Genomic DNA, 22734 nt, shown 5'->3' with positions numbered 1-22734 from the left:
CCTGCAGTTTGAGGAATTGAATTACAACGTAAAACCTTTTCCGCAACAAAATTAAATGCCACGTTAGAAGTCTGTAATTTTAAAATAATTTCAATTGCCTCGATAATTATTAGGCTAATTACTTTTGAACACAAAAACCGAGATTGCTAGTGCAAATGGCAAGTTGATAGCCACGCACATGATGCTGCCATTCTAAAGTTTGAAACGAAGAAAGAGTTGTTCACTAATGTCTTGTAGCTCCAGGACCCCGGGTGCTTCATTAAACTGAGAGGCTCACTGAGGTCCGCAGATGACGTGTTGGAATCCCTACGGCAACAAGTTTGAAAGGCCTCCACTACTCTAGCAAGGCGTCAAATTTCTTTTGCTTTGTCGCTGCCAAAAATGACGGCTACACATTTCACGACGACTATGCTTCTTCTTGGACCACACGATGAAGGAGAAGGACTTTGCTGCGGCCGTGCAAAAGCGATGGCTGTTGGAATTCAGAGTCTTGTTCTGTTTGGCACACCTCGAGTAGCTCTCGCTCTCACTTTCAAATGACTTTCTACTGGCCCCTTGCTCTTGATTTTCCCCTTTTTTTTTGCGCAAAAATGCAAAAATTCTTCCTCATGCTCTAGTCATTTAGACGTGAAGCTATTTTTCTTCGCTTGAGAAACTTATATGGCATTATTTTGTCCTGGCTTCGAATTCGCCATTTGCACTAATCATCCCACTTTACCAATTAAAACTTTAATTATTATATGCCAGCTGACTAGCTTGCTTTTCAAATCAGCCGATGTTCGCCGTACCCCCCGTTTGTTCTTCAAGAAGGTATTTCTTCTAATTCACCCAAAGTCTTTTTAAAAAGAACTCTTGATATTTTCTGCTGCAGTGCCCTGCATACGTGATTAGATAAAATATACACGGCACACCTGTGCGACGATTGTCTGCGATTTGCCTCTACCTGGAATTTCAAGTTACTTGAGCCATGCTATGCATTGCCGACATGGCGATAATGTAGTCTTCAACTGCTCTTTTGCGATTAAAAAGCCCGCTCACTGGCGTTCTTTGCTAAGACCATTTTTCTTTAGTGATTCGGACACCTCTAGTGAATTTTCAATGAAAAATAGACTATGGTGGATTTTTACTAAAATTCTGAAACTCCACTGTTATCGGGAATGGCACAACAGCTGCTCTAATTCCACAATCTCACGCATAAAATGCTGCGCGTGGATAGACATAGGATCACAAAGTAATAGTTCCCAGCCTTCGCGCGAGGCGGCGCTGGTCGCGTAGCACATAGTCAATAGAGAGACCAGTTCATGTTATTCTTTTGGTATTCAGACCAAATGGGGCGTTACTTGAGAATTATGCAAACGTATGCGCTAAGCGACACAAAAAAAGACACACACGATACAAGCTCAAACAACTGTTTATTCTTTATGAAAGAAGCTTTAATATACGCAACGTCAGTCTAGGAAAGACAATCTTTTCGTCATTCATTTGGGCTTGTGTTTGTGTGTGTGTTTTTTCCTGTCACTTATAGCACTTACGTTTGCATAATGATCAATGAACTAGCCCCGGTGTTAGCTTTGCTGGTTACATGAAAAGTTTGGTGTGGGCACTCTCGTATGAGATTATTTGACAGCTTTCCCCTACGAATTTCTCCTATGATGAAAATAATAAATTGATATTTATCGCGGACAATATTTTGCCCTATTGGGCCCGCAGTAGTGGTGGGCTCTTGAATAAATGCAACTAACCGAGATTCTTTACCATCGCCACAATCTTAACACAAAAGATATTTACTTTTTCTCTGCAGTCTACAGTGATGGCAATGGCCAGGATGAAAGCTCTGTTTTTGTACTATATAGCAAGCAGCCAGAGAAGTAGGCCAAAAGCCGTGAGGTTTCTTGTTACATAAACACGCAATTAAATACTGGATTTTACAGCAACAAATCTAGCGCTTTGGCACAACGTTGACCTGGGCTAGTTGGTATACGTTCATTGTAAAACAATGCGAAAAACGAGACCACATAAAAATTAACGGTGCTTTAGGTTTGGTTAAACCGAGTGAGAAGCGGTATCGCCACGATAGATTAGGCTGACGAAGTCTTGTTATGGTCTTCGTTGAGCGCTTCTTTCGTATTTTCTAGGCTAAACGATCAGGAGGCTACCGCTTCTCACTCGGTTTAACCAAAGCTAAAGCATTGTTAATTTTTTTATGCTGGCCTGAACACGTGACGTCATGGCCTAGCACGTGAGCACATGTGGACTTCGTGCGGAGGCGCGCCGTCGCTGCGGACCCTGACTTCACAGCCGAGCACGTGAACATCTCATGTGCACTTCATGCTAGGCGCACCTGTGCTGCTTCCGTTATGTACTCGGCTTAGGAGGCCGTGACGTCACGGCCTAGCACGTGAACACCGCATGTCGACTTATTCCTAGGCGCGCCGACGCTCTTTCCGTCATGTACTTGGTTAATGATGGCGTGACGTCACACCCTATCACGGAAGCACCGCGTTTAGGCTCCTCGGCGAGCGCAAAGTTAATCACGTGACCAATTTTTGGTTGACCTTCATGTGGCCTTGAAGTCCCTGGCTTGGCCCTGACTTCACCTGGAAATTACCTTGACCTTGACCCTTCACCTCTTCAACTGCTTGACCACTGGCCTGGCCACTGAAAATCCACCGGTTCTTCAAACTTATAAACTGAAGGTATGACCTTGGCTGAGCAGTGAGGTTCATCGGCAAAGCACGGCGATCACAACCAGAGACCTCTAGTAGTGAAGCTACCGCTTCAATAATACAGCACTTGTCTTGTGTCTTTCTCTACAGTGTACTGTGGAGCGTATTTGTGTAAATGTGTTTCAGCAATGTTAAGATGCGTTATTCTCGCAAATTAGTAGAACGCACATGTTTGCGCACTTGCATGCCCAGCCGTCGAGCGGGAGTGGTCGCGCTGCATTTCTCCAGGTTTATCACGGTGGGCTGAAACTCGCATAGATTTGTCAGAAATGCCCTTGTGTAGCCGATCTCCTGATGTTTTTTCTGGAGTGTTCTTGCAGTCCTGGGACATGACCTTCGCAGATCTGAATCACTTTCAGTACCTGTAGCGAAAAATCAGTTGAGCTTGACGTGTGTCCGCCCAGTCCATTCTGTGTCATCACAGGAACACTTCTGAAGGTCAAGGCCTTTCTTTCCATTCACAAAACTGTATACTGTCGCCTCGGGATCAAACTAAACAAAATTTCCTACGATCACGTTACTTCCTAATGCAAAATTTGGGCGCAGCTCATCAGCTGTTCCAGCTTTTCGATAGATTAGGCAAATAATTCGAGCAAGACATATATGTACAATTACAGACAACTTGTTATTTTTCACACATATTCCTTCTTCAAGAAACACTCCGCTAACAGTTCTTCACTCTCATGAAGGAAGCTTTGTGGACGGAGAAATAGATGGATATATGCTCGACATGCTGCACCAATGCCTGGTTCTCAAAGAGGAGGTCTGTGCAAGTATTTAACGAGGTTGTCACAACCGTGGCAGCCGTTACGAGCGAGAGGAACGGGATGTTCTCCCGCATAAGTGGCAAGAAATATCCGCGTGTCTTTATATTCCCCGCTTTGGAGGGGGGAACGGCAGGGTCTTCTCTGCGGCGGCTCTTAGCCTGTGCCGCAGCGACGCGCACTCCTGGATCATCTCGACGGTGGCGACGGGAAGTTTCCGCTTCGGCGGCACGCACCTCTGGATTCTGGCGGCGACGGCACGGCGCCTCTGCTCTGGCAGCTCGTTTAGCAGCAACGGCAGACGAAGGACTTCCACCGGTTGCCTCGCTCATGGCTCATAAAGAACTTGCAGAGAGTGAACTATTTATATAGGCAGGCGGTTTTCAATCACAAATGGCTGCGAATATGCGTTTCGGCTCGGGCGGTTATCACCCAACTTCACGCACTTGTTGCGTGCGTTCCCAGACAACCTTAGAGCGTGTTGGGGTAGCGGTCTCGAACACAAACCAGTTGCCCTCGACTCAGCGTGGCAAGCTCTGCGGAGACCAGCTACCAAGTGACAAGAGGTTTTCGGTCGTTTGTTGCCCCGGTTTCGCCATCGCAAGCCAGAGAACGGGTCGGAGCCAAAGGTTCACAAAAGAAAGTTTATACAGCAATGAGACGATACAGAGGATTTCACAGTCACTAGTACAAGTACATACAAAATGATTAACAAAACAATGAAACTCGTGCAAAGTTACACTTGAGAGAGATTACAATAGAAAAAAATTATTGCACTTAAAGTGCCCTATCACAAGAGAGAGAGGCAAGCAAACAAAACACAATTTGTTCACTGAAGCTTAAACGGCGGCTCGGGTGGGCAACGCCGTTCTAATTAGCTTGCTGCACGTCTGTCTGTTCTTCGCGCCAAGGCAGGCGTGCACATACAGAGAGTGTCGGCTGTGCAGTCTCCTTCGCTTTCTCGCGCTGGGCGCACGTCCTCATTAATGCCGCGTCTCCTCCATCAGCATCGCATAGAAACGTCTCGAACCCTCTAAAACAATCGACGGCAGTCCCCCTGCGCGCTGCGTCGGCGAGCGGTGGGAGAGGGGCAGCCACACACACAAGGCTAGTTGCGCTCCAGGAGTTCCTTCTTCCCCGCTTTACGGAGCGCCGGCGAGAGCCGTCCGCGCGGCGCTGTTTTAGAGCGCAGCTTCGGCGTTTCGCGGCGTCGCCGTCGCCGTAGTCGTTTTCCGTTGTAACCAGAAGAGGGTAAAAGCGCAAACTCCTCCCCTCCTTAGCAAGAAACAAAAATAATTGGCAGTGGTTTAGCTATGTTATCCCTGGATATACGTAGCATAAAGTGGCGGTTATGCTTCCACAACCTCGGGATCGGAAGAATATAAATTTTCAAGTCTTCTGCGCCGCTTGGCAGCGGCTCGACTCTCCTTGGCTTCCATGACTATCGCGCCCGTCTTTTCTCCCCAGAGCGCATTATATACATGCGGCGCACCTTCCTCGCGCATGCACAGTAGCGCGCGGCGCAACTGTCGTAAGTGCACGCCGGCGGCGCAAGGAGCGCGCACCGGCTGTGGCGTGGAGGCGACGCACCTGCGCCTCTCGTGACGTCACCTGGCTCTCGGGCATGCGCATAACGGGTGGCGCACACTAACGCGAAACTCTGCTCTGACACGCATAGCGTAACTTTGCGCTCCAAAAGAGCGCCGCGCGGGCGGCTCTGGCCGCCGCGCGTCATAAAGCGGGGTAGAAGGAACCCTTGGAGAGCGACTTGTGTGTGGCTGCCCCATTCACCATCGCTCGCCGACGTGGCTCGCGGGGGGATTGCCGTCGATTGTTGTAGACTGTGCGAGTCGTTTCTACGCGATGTTGACGGAGAGGGCGTAGCATTGCGTGCGCCAAGAGATGCCCTCCACCTCTTCACTCGCGCGAAGGCGGCGGCGCCAGGACAGAAAGTTCCAGATGCTCCTCGAAGCCACGTCCGGCCTTTGATTAATGAAGACGCGCGCCCAGCGCGAGAACGAGAAGGAGACTGCACAGCCGACACTGTGTGTATGCGCACGCCTGACTTGGCGCGAAGAACAGACAGACGTGGAGCGAGCCTATATAAGATGGGCGTGCCCGCCCGAGACGCCGCTTAAGCTTCAGTGAACAAATTGTGTTTTGTTTGTTTACCTTTCTCTCTTGTGGTAGGGCACTTTGAGTGGAATAAATCTTTTGTATTGTAACCTCTCTCAAGTGTAACTTTACTGTTAGTGGAGTGTTTCTTGAAGAAGGAATATGTCTGAAAAATAAAAAGCTGTGTGTAATGATACATTCATGTCTTGCTCGCATTCTTTGCCTCAATCTACCGAAAAGCTGGAACAGCTGATGAGCTGCGCTTAAATTTCGCATTAGGAAATAACGTAATCGTCGGCAATTTTTTTTGTTTCTTGCTAAGGAGTGGAGGAGGTTACGCTTTTACCATCTCCTGGTTACAACGGACAACGGCGATGGCGACGCCGCGAAACGCAGAAACGGACGCCTAAACGCTGCGCTCTAAAATATTCTTAAGAGGTTCTATAGGCACCCTGCACCCGCCAGGCACCGCCACCGTCGAGGCTGCGTTCAGCTCCCCCGCGCGGCCAGTTCCTCGTCCCTGTCAGGAAGGCTCGCCCCGCGACTGCGAAGGGATGGCGTCTGCTGGCGGCTGTCGCTGTTCATAGAGGCGGGATTTTGACCTATTCATTTGTGAGGCTGAAAAATTCTTTCGAGGAGCGAACGTCAGGAAAGGAACGAAGCTTTTTGAAGCAGGCCATGTACACAATGTGAAAGAGGTGGTGTCGTGCGACGGGAGTGAAGTAGCAGCTCGGTTCATTGCGCAGACAAGCATCACAGCGCCACCGAAAACGATCAAATTAACGCTAAGAAATATTTCTATATAATGCCTGTCAGCGCTGCACTCTTACTGAGTTTTTTTTATGTAGTTATCTTCCAGTAGATAGCTTGTTGCCGCGAGCTGCAGTTACAAGGCAGGCAAATGTAAACCCGCTGCTGCCGTTGCTGTGTTTTTGGAGCGGTTTGAAACGCTCTCCAAAACGAGCCGCCCGCAAGCCTGGGGTGTTCCTGCATTTAAAAAGGCTTACTCTAAACTTTCAAAGATGGCCAGGCGGCATAACATTTAAGGTAATTAGGAAACTCCAGTTTTTGAGCGAACGACGCAAACCTGGCTTCATAACATTCTCTTTGCCGCACCTTCGGTGTGCGCACTGAAAGTCATGCGGATAACGTCAAACTGTTTGATTTGGATTCTGCAACAAAGGAGTATCCCAGCTAATTCATGCAGGATTCTTGCTGAAAGCTTGTGCTCAAGAAGCGGAATTTCATTTCAAGTTTTGTTTAATTTCAAGTGTCCTGAATATTCGACATTTAGATATATGTTTATTGTAGAAAATTATCACCCAGTCCTTCAGATGTGGAGCAAAGATTTATCAGGAACATGTTGCCATTGCCCCTTAAAACGTGCCTTTAACTGTCGAAGAAGACGCTGGACGACAAGGCGCAGTGGAAGCGAGCAAGGATTCCGCGCATAACTGGAACTAAGGGAAACGATTCTTTACTGCGCAAAATTTGGGCTCCTTCAGGTGTGACTGCGGGCGAGTTTCGGCGTGGCTTTTTAAGCTTACATATTGTTGACAGCGAAGTCAGTGGCCGGAAATCGTGGGTGCAAGAAGAGGGAAGGATTCCCAGAGAGCCATTAGCATTCCTCCAAGTCTGCTGAATTTGCCATGACTCAAAAACCTGTCTAGGAGGTAATGCGCGAGTCATGCAAGCGTATTCCGCACGGGTTTGACCGCTGTTTGACCAGAAACCGCGCGCGCGTGTTGCCCGTCGCGAAGGGTGGGCCGTCTCCCAAAGTCGCGCTGGAAATCCATAAAATCTTGTCCGAGCCGAATTTATATATGTATTATTGCATGCTACAACACAGCAATGTGTCCTTCTGTTGTTATGTGCCATTTTGTGCTCGAGAAGAAGGCGTACAACTGCTTCGCGACAGCGCGCGCAACACAGCGGGAGCTGTCGGACTGCCCCCGCCTTCCTGACAGGGACGCGCGCCGCCGCCAGTGGCGCGCGCGTCGCGCTTGAGTTAGATGCGCAGGGTGCCTATAGCGGCGTAAAACTTGCTCATATACTCGCGCTTCATATACACGCTCATATACGCATGCTCATGCTCATATACACATGCTCATATACACGTATTTTACTTACAACGGCACAGTGTACACGCAGATCTTCGGGACTGCAATGGGAGCGTCAATTTCAGTCACGGCTGCCAACCTCACAATGGAATCTATTAAACAGAACGCCCTGAAATCGTTCACACCTCATCCAAAGGTGTTTCTGAGGTATGTTGATGACTTCTTTTGCATTTTAAACAAGCAGCATATTCACAGCTTTCTTGAAAACCTGAATGCCGTAGAGCCATCTATAAATTTCACTTTGGAAGAGGAAGCGAACGGCATGATCCCGTTCTTGGATGTGCTCGTCAAACGTGATGCGCATCGCTTAGCCTTCAGCGTCTTCCGAAAAGCAACGCACACGGGAAGATACCTGAATTTTGAATCCGCTCACCATACGGCTCACAAGCGTTCAGTGGTTGCGTCGCTTGTCAACCGGGCTAAAAACATCGGTTCCGACCCGGTCAGCCTTGGCAACGAGTTGAAGCTTATATAGAACGATCTTGAGCGAAACGCTACCATAAATATTCTATCAGCAAAGTGACCAAGAAAGACACCTACACACGAGGAGCACAACAGCTGACAAAAAAAATAAAATAAAACATGCTGCGATTCCCTACGTGCGTCAGATCAGTTAGGTCCTTTCTAGGATTATCCGTAAACACGGATTGCACATTGCACACGAGCCAACGAGCAAGGTGCGAGCCGATGTTGTCAACGTGAAGGACCCGCTACCACGTGCCAATTTCCCTGGCGTTGTTTATCGGATACAATGCAGCGACTGCCCCTCCGTCTACATCGGGCAAACCGCGAACTTCCAGCGGCGCATGAAGGAGCACCAGGGTGACGTCAGAAACAAGCGCGCAGCAAAAAATGCAATTGCAGAGCATGTGCGGTACACTGGCCACGAGATAGGCTGGGATGAGGTGGAAATCTTGGCGACGGAAAGAAACCTATGTACAAGTTTACATCTAGAATCCCTAATCATCCACACAACGGCCAAGACGCTAAGCAAGAATCAGGGCACGCTACATCAAATCTACGTGAAAATATTGCAGAAGATTCTGACACGTATATAACCATCCCTTCTTCTGTGACAGCCTTATTGTGAACAAGGGCCCCGTATGGTACCTGAAACGTCATTTTTCATCTTTTGACTTGGTCAGTGACCCAATTTCTTTTGTAAATAATGCTTCACCCTGACCAGACGGTCTTCCGTCGAACCTTGGACTATGTACGTGGTCTGTTAGAAAAGTGTCCGACTTTATTTTTTTTTTTTGCGAACACCTGATGGATATGAAACAAGCGCGCTTGCATCAGCCGACCTTGAACCCTCGTGCGCATGCACGAATTTTTTTCCCGCATGCCGATAGCGTCAGTCGCTGGGAAGCAGCGTTTGAGTGAGGGAGTGCGCAATGCTCTCGTCGGTTTTTTGTTGCAAGGAAAATGGCGGAGCGAGAGGAGCAGCGCTACTACCTCAAATTTTGCCAGAAACTTAGCGAACGCCAAGTAGAAATTATTCGAAATGTTCAGACGGCTTTCGGTGATGATGCTATGAGCAGCACACAGATTAAGCAGTGGTGCAACTGGTTTAAAGACGGCCGCACATCCGTGGAGAGAGAGCCACGCTCCGGTCGGCCATCAATATGCCGAAATAACCAGGTAATTGCCGAAGTGAACGCTGTGGTGATGCGGGACTGTTGTGTGACTATCCGAGAAATTGCGGAAGAGGTGGACATCAGCAATTTTTCTGCACATTCCATTATCACCGAAGATTTGGCCACGGAGAGAGTTGCGGCGAAATTCGTGCCGAGGCTGGTGACGGTGGAGAAAAAGCAGCTTCGTGTTGAAGTCTCACAGGAGATGCTGGATTCCACAAACAGTTACCCTGACTTCACCGACGCCGTAATCACTAGTGACGAGTCTTGGGTGTACGGGTACGACCCGGAAACCAAATCCCAGTCGTCACAGAGGACGCATTCAACGTCACCAAGACCAAAGAAGGCCCGACAAGTGCGCAGCAATGTCAAAGTGATGCTGACTGCTTTTTTGACTCCCTCTGTGTGGCACACCACGAGTACGCACCCCACAGGGTCAAAGAATGACTAAACAGTACTACAGGGATGTCCTCCATCGCCTACGTGGTGCTGTGCGGCGCAAGAGACCGGAATTAAGGTCAACAAGAATTGGCGCATCCCTCGCGGCATTGCTCCTGCACATTCCTCGCATTTGATTCAGACTTTTCTGGTGAAAAACCAGACTCCTGTAGTTCAACAGGCTCCTTACTCTCCTGATATGTCCCCCTACGACTTCTGGCTGTTTCCTAAAATCAAGAGGTCATTGAAAGGAGCGCGATTTCAGAAAAGAAAGGACATTATGGCTGCAACGACAGCAGAGCTAAATTACATTCCGAAAAGGGTCTTTTCGGAATACTTCCAACAATGGCAGCACCGCTGGGAGATGCATATGGAGCCCCAAGGAGACTACTTTGAAGGTTATTAGGTTTCTAACGCTCCAGTTATGCCAGTTTTTTTTCTTCGGCCAAAGGTCAGATACTTTTCTAACAGACCTCGTAGTTATTTTGCTTAGTATTCCATTCTATGTTCTTCATTTCAACATCAGTGCTATGGTTCTTTTTTTGTGATTTCACTTTCGCTTATCTTCAAATAAACTTTTAGGCTTTCCCGTCTTCTCGAATGAATCCTGCTTATCTAGCCTTTGTTTTAATAACTATAATGCGAAAACTATAGTTTTTGTTTTAATAACTATAATGCGCAAACTAACAAACAGAGGAAGAAAAAGAGAGTTCACAAGTTCTGATCATTTAAGCGCACGCTATTCATTCAAACTTCGTGTACGAACTAACCCTACAGAAAGTCCTACTTTAAGCTTGTCGCATGGCACCCTTAGATGCTTATGCTTCATTAATCCCAGCACATAACAGCACAGGACGTCCTACTTCTTTCCTTGCGCTTTTGTTCAGTGAATGGTGTCACGTAGATAGCAAAGGCCACGGAAGCGCAGTACACCGAGAACCAACCACCGACAATAATTTGAGGAAAAAGTGGAAATGCGGAGGAGTAAAAGGGGTGAGCAGAAAGTGCAAAGATCTCAATAGGGCTCTTCAGGCGTGTGGTAGTGAGTCTGTATTTCCCAAATGTGCCATCCGACCCTTCTGTCGTGTGATGTCGCGGCTAAATAGGGGCACCTCTGTGTTTATACCAGGACTACAAACACCTACTCTATGCAACATGCCACTACATGCAGGAGAATACAAAATATAATGCAAGACAGAGCAAGGTTTGGTTTATCGGGGTTTAACGTCCCGAAGCGACTGAGGCTACGAGGGACGCCGTAGTGAAGGGCTCCGGAAATTTCGACCACCTGGGGTTCTTTAACGTGCACTGACAGCGCACAGTACACGGGCCTCTAGAATTTCACCTCCATCGAAATTCAGCCGCCGCGGCCGGGATCGAACCCGCGTCTTTCGGGCCAGCAGCCGAGCGCCGTAACCACTGAGCCACCACGGCGGGTGACAGAGCAAGGAACGCAGGGGCAATAGACGAATGTTAGACTGCAACTGATGATAGATTCACTATGACCTTCTCTACGCCGCACAGAGGACTCCATCACTGCAAGTGAATATTTCGTCTCCGAGTGGGCTCGTGCCGAGCCATGTCGCTCCTAATCGGTCAACATTTCACAGTTGTCACCAAGCACCATTTTTTTGGTATGACTTCATTTGTTTGTTAAAAAATCCCCAAGGGTGAACAAGATAAGTCGGCCAATCGGAATTCAAGAGCATTAGTTCTCTGTCATACAAAAGTCTAGGTATTAGCCGCACTGTCTGAAACATCTTTGCTATTTGCACTGTAGAGACGCCTGACTCAAATGAAACCGACGTTGAGTCTTGCCTCTTCACTACTTGTGAATTTTTAAGCATTACCGACGAGCAGATTTGCGGCCTTTCACTATTACCGTTTATTAAAAGCCTCGATTGTGCAAACTGGAATGCCACCCTACGACAACAAGCAATCTTAGCTGTAACAAAGCGGTTTACAACAAAAAATTGCGTTTCACAAATGAATATTGCTTCCCATTGGAAGATTTTAGTGAGATCTATGTGCTTTACACCTCGCTTTTACGGAGTAAAAATTTCCTGCAATGAGTTACGACCAAACTCTGATGGTAGATTTGCAACCACGTGCTACACTTTGAAAGCGGATCACCGTGGCGCGTTTCAGTTACTGTGCATGAGAGAAAACGCGAAGAAAACTTCAGCCGTGGTAAGTGGGCCCGGAATGATGGGTTTCTATGCACTCTTCGTCCGCGTGGTATGACAGCAGTGCTCCATTCACCGAAAATTGCGTTCGTGCCCGCCACAACTCTTGGCCGCCACCACACCGGTGGTTCAAACACCAGTACGCGCTGGATGCTAACGCACAAGCCTATGTACCACGCTAACTTGCTTGGGCCCGCCTTTGGGCGCGTGTTTCGGCGGTTTGGGCGCTTCGCAGACATACTAGAATTAGCTTAGGACCACTGCCATCAATCGAGACACTTCCCACCACTCCACACACACTAGCTCTCACCTCGCGCATCCACCAGGGGACATGCTTTAAGTTGTTCCGCTCATTCCTTACCACGCCTTTTCTCCGCTTTCAGCTTATCAGAGGGAAAGTGGTTTGGCGCCGGAGGTTGTCTCACGACGATACGAGTGAAGGAAGTAGAGGTTCTTGCCCTCTGCGCCGATTCTCTCTAGCTGTTCCACTACCCCTGGGCTCATTTCTTCCGGTTTACAGCCTTGTAAGAAATTGCACCGATTGAAACCGCCATGGTGGCCAAGTTGTTATAGTGCTCGGCTGCAGATCGGAAAGACGCGGGTTGGCTCTCGGCGGCGGCGCTCGCAATTTTATGGAGGCGCATTTCTAGAAGCTTATGTACTGCGCGATGTGAGAGTACGTTAAAAAAGCTCAGGGGGTCAACTTATTCACAGTCCGCCACTACTGCGTCCGTCATCGCGTTACTGGATTTGTAATCTTCAACCTTATAAACCAAACCCCGCACTGACGGACACGTGGTACTGCCTTCATCAAGTATGTGTCGGGCTTGGCAGGAAAAAAAATAATGGGATATCAGTGACGGTTGTGCGACTAATCAGCATAAATGTGTGAACTTCTTGATTACCGACATCACAATATTTATTGCTTGAAGACTGTATGAATCAAAAAGAATAGATTGACACGACTTGCAAAAGTGCAGTAGGTGATCATATAATAATAAATCAGCTCCTTCCTTTTTCGCACCGCATATGAAACTGCGAACTCAGCGTGCGCGGAAACTTGGCGCACGCAGAGAAAAAGAAGGTACTCATAGATGAATACCGTGAAGAGCTACGGTCGTTTGGAAAATTCTCAAGACTGCATTAGTCTCGAAACAATGCAGCCTTAAATACTGCAAGTGGGATATACAGGATAAACTTAAGAAATAAAAAGTTGATTAAAAATGGCAGTGAATTATTCCCCTAACTATGGCCGTGGTCAAGGTTATGCAAATACGGCGAGCCCATCACACAATCAGTGAAGTAACATCCACGTGACGTCGAGTATGGTGCCGTACACATTAGTTGCGCCGCTAGTTTACAACGGCGCAAGCGAATCAACAGGTTCAAGCGAATCTGCTCACGTTCGGAGGACTTTGTGGAAAATTCTAATGGTATCCGGGCGGTTCTGCAACATCAACGCTATCCGTCCTCTATTGTTGATGACGCCATTAGGAAGGCTGACATAATAAATCGTAATGAACTCTTTAATGAGCCTGGGTCGCAACCCCAAAGGACCAGCGCTCCAATCTCAACTTAACTTTTGCAAGTAACCTTCCGAACATCCACAAAATCCTAAGGAAACACTTCAACATCATCGAGCAAAGTGATCGGCCCCCCAATATTTTTCCAACAGTTCCGCGGGTTACGTACAGGCGAACAAAAAATTTACAAAATTGGGCAGTCCACTCTGCTATCAGTAGACGAAAGTGTGCAGGCTGCCTACCTTGCGGAAAAAATCGGTGTCAAGTTTGCAAGCACATGCAGACACCAACGCTAGCTCGAAGCACACATTCCAACTTCGAACACTCCATTCGTGGAAATGTTCATTTTGACAGCAGCAATGTTGTGTGCATGCTGGAGTGTGGCAGGTGTCAATCGTAATACAGTGGTCAAACCGAGAATTCATTCCGAACTAGCTTTAATGACCATCGCGCTCACGCGAAATAACTTCTTGACCTCCCTCTCTCGAAGCACCATAGCCAAAAAAATCACGAGTAAAAAAAACCCAGAAAGAGACCAAGCGTGTATCTTCGATGTTTGATATTTTCAATAATTTTCTCCTTCACTGTTAATAAATCTTGTTCTGAGGATTTGTTCTTCATAAATCCCTGTTGCGAACTATCGATAATGTTATATTTATGAAAGAAGCCCATCAGGCTATTATTAATGACACCTTGAAAAACTTTAGAAAATGCTGACAGGACACAAATAGGTCGATAATTAGACATTTCAGTTTTATCGGCCTTTTTGTATACCGTAGTGACAAAGTATACCGTAGTGCATATTTCTGTTGTTAAGATATTCATTTACTTAACGGCATTAAGTTAGAGCAATGGCTCAAGCCGCTGGTGCGAAAGAGCCCACAATACGGCCCAGCTTCAGGCGGAGCAAATGAAAATTTGCTTCGATCGCTTAAGGAGCTACCGGAGCCGACGAGCACATTGCCGCGTTCTGTTTTATGAAGATGCCCTTTACCCACTGATAAAAGCGACGGATAGAACCTTGTCGACTCGAGGATTTTGGCGGTATTGTGAAAAACAACTCGTTTCACTCGCGCGTTTTCTGAACTATCCCGTACGGAAATGTCATATCTGGTTTGATATGAAAAAATCCAGATATGAACAAATAGGGAATTGGGCATATAAGGTCTTATATGAATATACGGGCGTATATAGCCGGATATGCCCAATTCCCTATATACCACCATGTGAATGGAACTCATATAAGGAAATATATGTGCATATGGTCGTATATGTCCTGATATGCCCAATTCCCTATATATCCATATCATGACTGAACTCATATATGACAATATATGAATATACTGGCATATATGGTCTGATATGCCCAATTCCCTATATAATCATATCATGATTGAACTCATATAAGGATATATCTGGCATATATGGCCTTATATGCCCAATTCCCTATATATCCATATCATGATTGAACTCATATATGAATATATCTGGCATATATGGCCTGATATGCTCCATTCCCTATATATCCATATCATGATTGAACTCATATATGGATATATCTGGCATATATAGCCTGATATGCCCAATTCCCTATATATTCATATATGGATTGAACTTATATATGGAAATATATGTATATATGGTCCTTATATAGCCAGATATGTCCTATCCTTATATGACCATATCTGATGGAGCCCATATATGGGATTTCTATATATGGTCTTTATATACCCAGATACGGCCAAATCCGTATATAGCCATATCTGCGAACAGTCATATATGGATGAATATACTTATATGGGCCATATATGGCCAAATATAGATAAATCTGTAATGTCCATATTTGGCTGGAGCTTATATATGGAGCTAGTTCTATATACGAACATATACTGACAGATCTGCACATAACCTTATATACTTTTGGTTAAATGTTGAGAGGAAATTTCCCCTAAGGTGGAGCAGACTTCCATTAAGGTATTAATTACTTATTCGCATCCATCCAAGCACAGTCATACACCATGTCCCCAGACCAGGACGAATCTTTTTAAGAAAGAGCAAAAGTTTCTGTGGAAGCTGTGTCAGGTCCCTTTGTAGCCGTGTGACTGCTTGGCGGAATGAAAATGAGTGATTACTCCCTTATTAAAACCTTATAAGCTTTCATACGGAAATATATAATAAATGACAGCCTATGTATATGTGCCCTGATACGGCGAGATCTACCGAAGGAGACGGTACAAGAAAAAAATTGAAGAAATCCAACGATTTGCGGCGCGCTTCATCTGGAATCTCTGCAAGCACCTAGGCTCCCCTTCTCCAATGTTGCAGGCTGCTACTATCACATTAGCCAATAAAGAGTGAACCTGGGGCGTGGCGTCTCCAAACAGTGATGGAGGGCGGCCAAACAAAAGATGTAATGAAATTAGTTACAACCATTGCAGAATGCTGTCATACATATGCCGTTTTCGCCACATGCAGACGTGAGCGACTGTGCAGTACGTCCTTACTGCTACTACTTCAGATATGTAATACAGCTTAAATTTTTGACGTAGATTTTTATTTTAAAACTTTGAGATACGTTGGTGCTGTGTAGGGGGGTTATACAGGATGGTTAACATTATGTAAGCGATAAACCTGATTTAATAGACATTAATTAACTAACATTAACTAATGAACATTTTATTTTGATTCTAAGGGGCGATATTATGTTGCGAAATTAAAGGCCGTCATCGTAAAAGGTGAGCCCAGTTTCTAACTTTTTTTTTTTAATTGGTATAGGAGTTTGAAATATCGAGCGCCAGATTTTGCGCATTTCAAAGCTCGCTGAGTTGGTTTACCCGCATTGAAAATGCATAAAACTGTCGGTCACTTTTTTTATGCATCAAACACGGACACCGTTTGTGTATTTTATGATGTAGAAAAAGTTTCTTTGAATTCGGCGATGATTCGACGCGCAGCGACGCGTTTATGAATATGCGAAGCGGACAAGGCAATTCACTGAGCTTGCAAGTGTGTATGTTCAGTATTTCGAACCACATTAACGATTACGAAAATTTAAAAGCTAAGGTTATCTTTCTTTACTGACGGCCTTCATTTTCGCCATACAGACTTACGTCCCAAAATCAAAATTATGAAAGCTGATTAGTTAAATATAATTAATCATTTTTCAGATTATTGAGCTCTATTACGTACATAATGCCCGTCTTGCTGTACGGTCCACCTTCACTGACCAAACCAACATATCTCTCGCACTTTGTAAAATAAAAATCTGTAAACGTTAAAAAATGTCATCCAATACATCTCTAAGCGCTGCTTTAAATTGAAAAACCACTCGGTTTTATACTGCTCTAAAGCTCCTGATAATCATATAGCATAGGTAACACAAGTAACACAAATACCACACAGAAATTGCGCAGGAAATTTTATTGGGGTACATTTAATGTTCTTGTGGTTCTATAGTTCTGTATGCTTCTTATCGTCGATGCTTTTCTTTCTCGCTCCTTATTTCGCTGAGTTTAGTGCCCACGGCCAGCAACAGCAGCTTTCCGGAGAGCTCCCGCCCATTCTTGGTCGGCAGGCCCGTTGTGTAGGCTGCGTGGGAGATAATTTAGAGCGATCATGATATAAATCTGCGCAGAATTATGCACTGAATCTGAGACAGCCTACCGTAAAATCCATTGTGGACTATTAAAGGTGCCCTGCGACGTACATAAAGCATGGGTTCTTTAATCTTTGTATGCAGAGTAAGGGACATTGTGAGTCCCGAACGCGCAATGAGATCACCGAAATCATAATATTTGATATTTTAATCTTCGCTAGAAATGCTTGTTTCGAGCCGATGGTGTCGCAACGCGGCGGCCATTTGCGGCAGCGGAAATGAGGTGGCATCTAGATAGGGTGCTGCCTTTCTCATTGGTTGGGCGTCCATTTTGCATATTGTTCCTTCATACTTGCGAAATGGATTGAAAATATTATGTCTCTGAGTACTGCAAGCTTTTTCGCATGCCACAAAAACTGGAAAGAAGCAGGGAAAGCGAACGAAAACTAACAAGAATACAGCTAGGGGCGACACTTTCGATTCCGCTTCAAACCTTCATGGCGGCCAGCGCTGTTCAAAAAACGTTGGCTCAGACCAGAAAGCGCGCGCGTCGAGACCGGCCGTGACCATACCAAGACGGCAGCGAAAAAAAAAGCCAGTCGACACACCTTGCCCAAAATGTGAAGAGAAAGGCCGGACAGGAGACGGGAGTCGAGTTTGGGGGGGAGGGGGGCTACCGCTGACAGCCTTACAGTCCGACTAAAAAAGTAAATTCGGGGAGCTTCCTTTGTCGTTAGTCGCGTACACGGGGGGAAGACGCCGTCAAAATGCGCGGCTGTCTACAGCCCCGACAAAGCAACAACTGCATGCACGCTTCCGCTGCGTGGGCGCTAGGTGCGGTTCTGATTGGTAGCGCCCAATGTCGGTACTGGGTGAGTGAAATGGGAGAGTGAAATGCGTTTTCGTCTGAGCTTTTCATTTCGAATTTTCAGAGTGGAATAACTTTCGCTTGCATGCCCCGATTTCAATAATTCTTTTTGCTCTGGTCTCTGGAACGCATGATGAATCTATTTAATAATATTAACTGGTACAGAGCAAATCATCGCGATGCCCCTTTTTCGGGCTTTACCATTAAAGTTTCCTGGCACAACCGCGAACAGAAACAGGTATACGCCAATTGTTTCTGAAACACGTTCGTTCGCACTAACCACCCGAAATAAAACGCGTACCAGCTCTTCATTCCACTGCTCCTGCTTAGCTGTAGAGCGCAAGCCTTGTGGCAAATGTAATGGGGCCATTGTAACCTAATTGGATACGCAGAACGCAGCAATGCTGATCCCGTGTTAAAATAGAATTAGCACTATTACTTACGACAATTAAAAGGGTTCAGTTCCTGACACGTGCATATGAGAGAATCCATTACAGCTTGCTGTCTACGTCCCGTTACTTAGAAAATACATCCCTAACTAGCCCCGCAATGTGCTTAGTGAGGTTAGTCTATGTTTTTTGCGTTACACAATTGATGTCATGCACTTGAACTACCGCTGGCAGGAACGCAACTCGGTGGCGGTAAAAATTTCGCTACTGAAAAATGAGAGATTACTCTCCGACTGCACATAGCCCAGCTTACAAATAAATCATGCATTATGATACCATTTAGCTTAATTTATAGCCCTATCATCGAAAACTGCCGACAGCATTGGCAAAGGTAAACAACAAAGCAATACGGGAAAAACAGTAAATGGTTGTTCACGCTTACCTGAAATATTGATGATTGCAGGTTCACAGAAACCTTGGTATTTCCCGCTCACTTGCACCCTGGATCCTTCCGATGGCTCATCATCCCATGCATGCTTGGCGCAGGTCATTTTAACGCCGTAAAAAGTGTCTTCTTCCTCAAAACGCACAAGTGTGGCGCTGTACCATGATTTCAAAGGGAAAACAAGTGGATGCAACAACGGGTATAACCGGAAATTGCTCGTCCGGCAGGAAAGTGCGTAGCACACTGCAGATTCCGGCTTCTAGCTCTGTGCAACAGACGACAGTCAAGGCGCCACCAATGCCTTCCTTAGCAGATATCTGTGCTTGTCTGTGCATGTCAGACATCGGCACCTGCGCACGGGCGCTCACGCGCGCGTCAGAAGCGGGGTCCGGTTTACAACAATGGGAGGACCGCCGGGGCTCTCGGGGACTCTTTTTCTTCATGGCTTGAAGCTCTTTCAGCCTCCCCTAAATTTTCTTGGAATCCTTGCAGATCCCCAACCATCTCTTGTTCACGGCTTGACATTTTTTTCAGTCGGCTCCCGAGGGGGAGCGAGCCAGCACCAGGAGCATGGAGGTTCATGCCACTTTTCGACGCCCGTCGCGACACGTGCTGGGCGCGCAGGCGCTTCGCGTGTATGCCTTAGAAGTGTCCATCGAGATGGGGCTTTATATCGCGTGTATCTTTATCAAAATAAATATAACTAACGATACCCCTGCTGCGTCGTTGCTTGAAATCCCGTCGAACCGATCGCCACTCGAGTCGACGGAGCTTTGCGGAAATTGAGAAAAAGATATCTTAGCGGAAAGTTGAGCACTCTTCGGCGTCCGGCCGACATTCGACGGTTTCAAATGCTTACGAAATGCGAACAGAGACCGCCCCTGTGATTGGCGGTGGCCGTTATCTTGCCTCAGAGCCGCGTCCCGCAACTGCTTCGGCCCTCTTGATTTCGACATCTGCTGCTCACTTGTTTCTTCTCCTCTTTGTTTAGCACACTGCTTGCGTTGTCACTAATTTAGTGCTTCAAGTTAATGACTCGTCATTCAGCATTTACAGCGTGCGCGTGAAATTTCAGCGGGAATACACAAATGTCGACTGCACTGCAGTACCACCGTTGTCTGCATACCTGTGATCGTTTGTATGGCATAAAACGCAAGCTATGTTAAATATTCCCTTTCTGATGCGCGGATTGTAACTGTACTTGTTTACAGAGCATGATCACTGCAAGAAGACCGGATGTTTGCGACGAAACACTTGATAGCCGGAGAACTGGCGCTTTCCGGTCGTGGTAGATCCGCTTTCTTCCATACCACAAATATTCGGTGCTGAACTGCTTTATCCAGAAGCATGTTCGACGATTAATCGCATCGACGAAAATGATCTCTTTTGTTATCCACGAGCGGCGCCAGTGGTCGACTGTTGACGGCTCCCTAAAGCAATGCTCGGCATGCCGGGTGACACCGGTGCTTCCCGCTCGTTCTATTCGTCCTGCGATATCAGCAATCCTCCGCTAAGGGTTGCAGTTTCCAAAACTTCACTTATGACCATTTGCATTCGCCAAACTTGTGTATTCGCTCTCCACAAAAGCCGAGACCACATACGCGAACAATGCCGACTAGCGCTTATTCGTCGAAAGCAAGGGTCTCATCGAAGCAGCTAATGACGGCGCTGGAGAGCTCGGAAAGCGCCGTGATATGGTCTGGTTGCATGCACAATGGAGTTCAATTCTAGAGACAAAAGCTATCTTTCTCTGATTTAGTATTTTTTGCAGTAATATGGGGAGTCATCATACTAAGAAGCAAACAGAAGGATCGTGAGCGTCAGGTTCATTATAAGGTTCAGGCTGTACAATCCAGCCGGAATGAAACGCGAACACGCATATCGCCTTCTTTTTCTACATTGCAGAGAGGTGTTCACTTGCAGCCAGTTTAAAAATATGTACTTCGGTAGACCCTTCACCCAGACACAGGAATCAGGCTAGTTCTGCACTACAGTTGAAAGTAGACAGGCAAAATATTTTGTTTTTTTCGCATGCGCTGTTCGCTTGCCATGCTGTAGACGGAACAAAATGGGCTATTAACATGTGACCAGTAAATAATATACATTGCATTTTTTTTCTCTCATGGTGTTTCGAATGGGGTTTTAATAGCCGGCTGGGATGTCGAAGTTAAGTATTGGCACCATGCGCTGCAGTTTGGCGATCACGAGTGACGTCATCTGGGTAACAGGGAAGGGGGGGGGAGGTGGACGTTGCTCTCTCGTTCAGTTTGCAGTCAGCTAGGAGAGCGCCAAGATATTCCCTCCCAAACCGTAAACAAATTTCGCTAATGATGGGAGGCTCGACCTACTGCTGTGTTTATATATCAAAATTAAAATTTCATCTCTTTTCATGGAGACCATGCATGCTTGCGCATGCATATGAGGGTCCACTGGAACGGAGTCTATTTTGGAGCTAAATTCATGAGTGCAAACTGGGAGCGGATTTACATAATCTGGTGTGTTTTCAAGGTGCCATCACTGGTAGGAGTCCTAGGAGTTGTTTTGTTTCTTTGTGTAAAGAGAGGGAATGCGCTGAATAATAGGCAGTGGTTTTTGGGGGCGTTCTTGGAGAGGACATCTTTAGTTTCAGACTACGGTTTTTTATACATCTGTGTGGTTCAGCGGGTTAGGGCAGTTTTTTTTACATGCGTGCGTGCGCGTTGTGGGTACGATGTAGTTTTTCTGAGCGTGCTTATGCAGTTTTTCACGATGTTTCGCTTATAAGTTTTTCTGTATGGGTTTGTATCACGTTGCATAGAGCGGATTTAAAATTTTTATATTGATACCGGTGAATTCCCGCCATCTAAAATCCTTTTCTGGATCAATAGAAAAAAACTAGAAAATACATTACATTTTGTAACGTAATTTATTGAATTTTACATCGCTAAACCCTTCCTGAAGTTTACCATCACAATGCGATACATCACGGCCAAATTCCTTTGCTGTCCCTAATTAAATTAATGCCCTGAGGAAATACCTAACACAAAAGTCCTGTAACATACTCAGCAAGAAATGCTTAGTTTTTTTGTTTACTTACACCGATGCTTCTCTGAGCGGAATACATGTACATAAAACAAAGCAGTGTTCATCCTGAAGACATCTAGTATATAGCACTACCATTGTCTGTGTGTAGTAACGATGCGTTTTCCGCAATTCCAGCCGACCATGTTATGTATGTGGATGTTAGGTATGCGGCTGATTTCATTATGTGAGTGAATTAGACACCTGTCCTTCAATCTGCAAGGGCACTTAAAGGAGTATGGACACCTAACTTTTGGGTGCGTGTTTTCTTCTTTGTAATGATGCGTGAGTCATTATTATACATGGAGTACCACGTGGTGTTCCTACAACTGCTAAATAATTTATTACCGATTTTTTCTCTTGCTGTTTAAAGTTCAATAACTCAACTATGAGTGGGACGTCAGTGAGTGAGGCATGAAAAACTGCGATATAATCGCTGCGTCCTCGTTTTAATTCCCTACAATGCTGAAACCAGTCAGCCGGCTTCACTATCCGGACTTGTAACTAATGTAAAACAGCGATTATATTGCACTTTTTTCATGCCTGCTTGTCATTTCCATTTTCGAAATTCTGTGTGGGCACGTCGCCGGCGGAGCGCATGGAGTCAGCAACGCCTCGACTGGTACCCGTGCTGCTCGCGCTGCTGACACTCTCTTTCATTGTGAGCACGTGCCGTCCTGCTCGTGGGTGCACAAAAGAGGGGTTGCCGCTCGTTGTGAGTCATGACGGGAATGCCGCGACGTTGAGGGAGTGAAGAAACGTATTGTTGTGTCGGGTGCTGCCACAATAGTTCTCACAACATCAACGGCCAAGAGCAGCCCATGGAACTCTATAGATTTCCTGGACATATGTCCCACATTCCTGAAAA

Source organism: Amblyomma mixtum, chromosome 1 (genome assembly GCF_055824585.1).
Source record: "Amblyomma mixtum isolate Tamu chromosome 1, ASM5582458v1, whole genome shotgun sequence".
Lineage (NCBI taxonomy): Eukaryota > Metazoa > Arthropoda > Arachnida > Ixodida > Ixodidae > Amblyomma > Amblyomma mixtum.
This window is presented reverse-complemented; position numbering follows the sequence as displayed.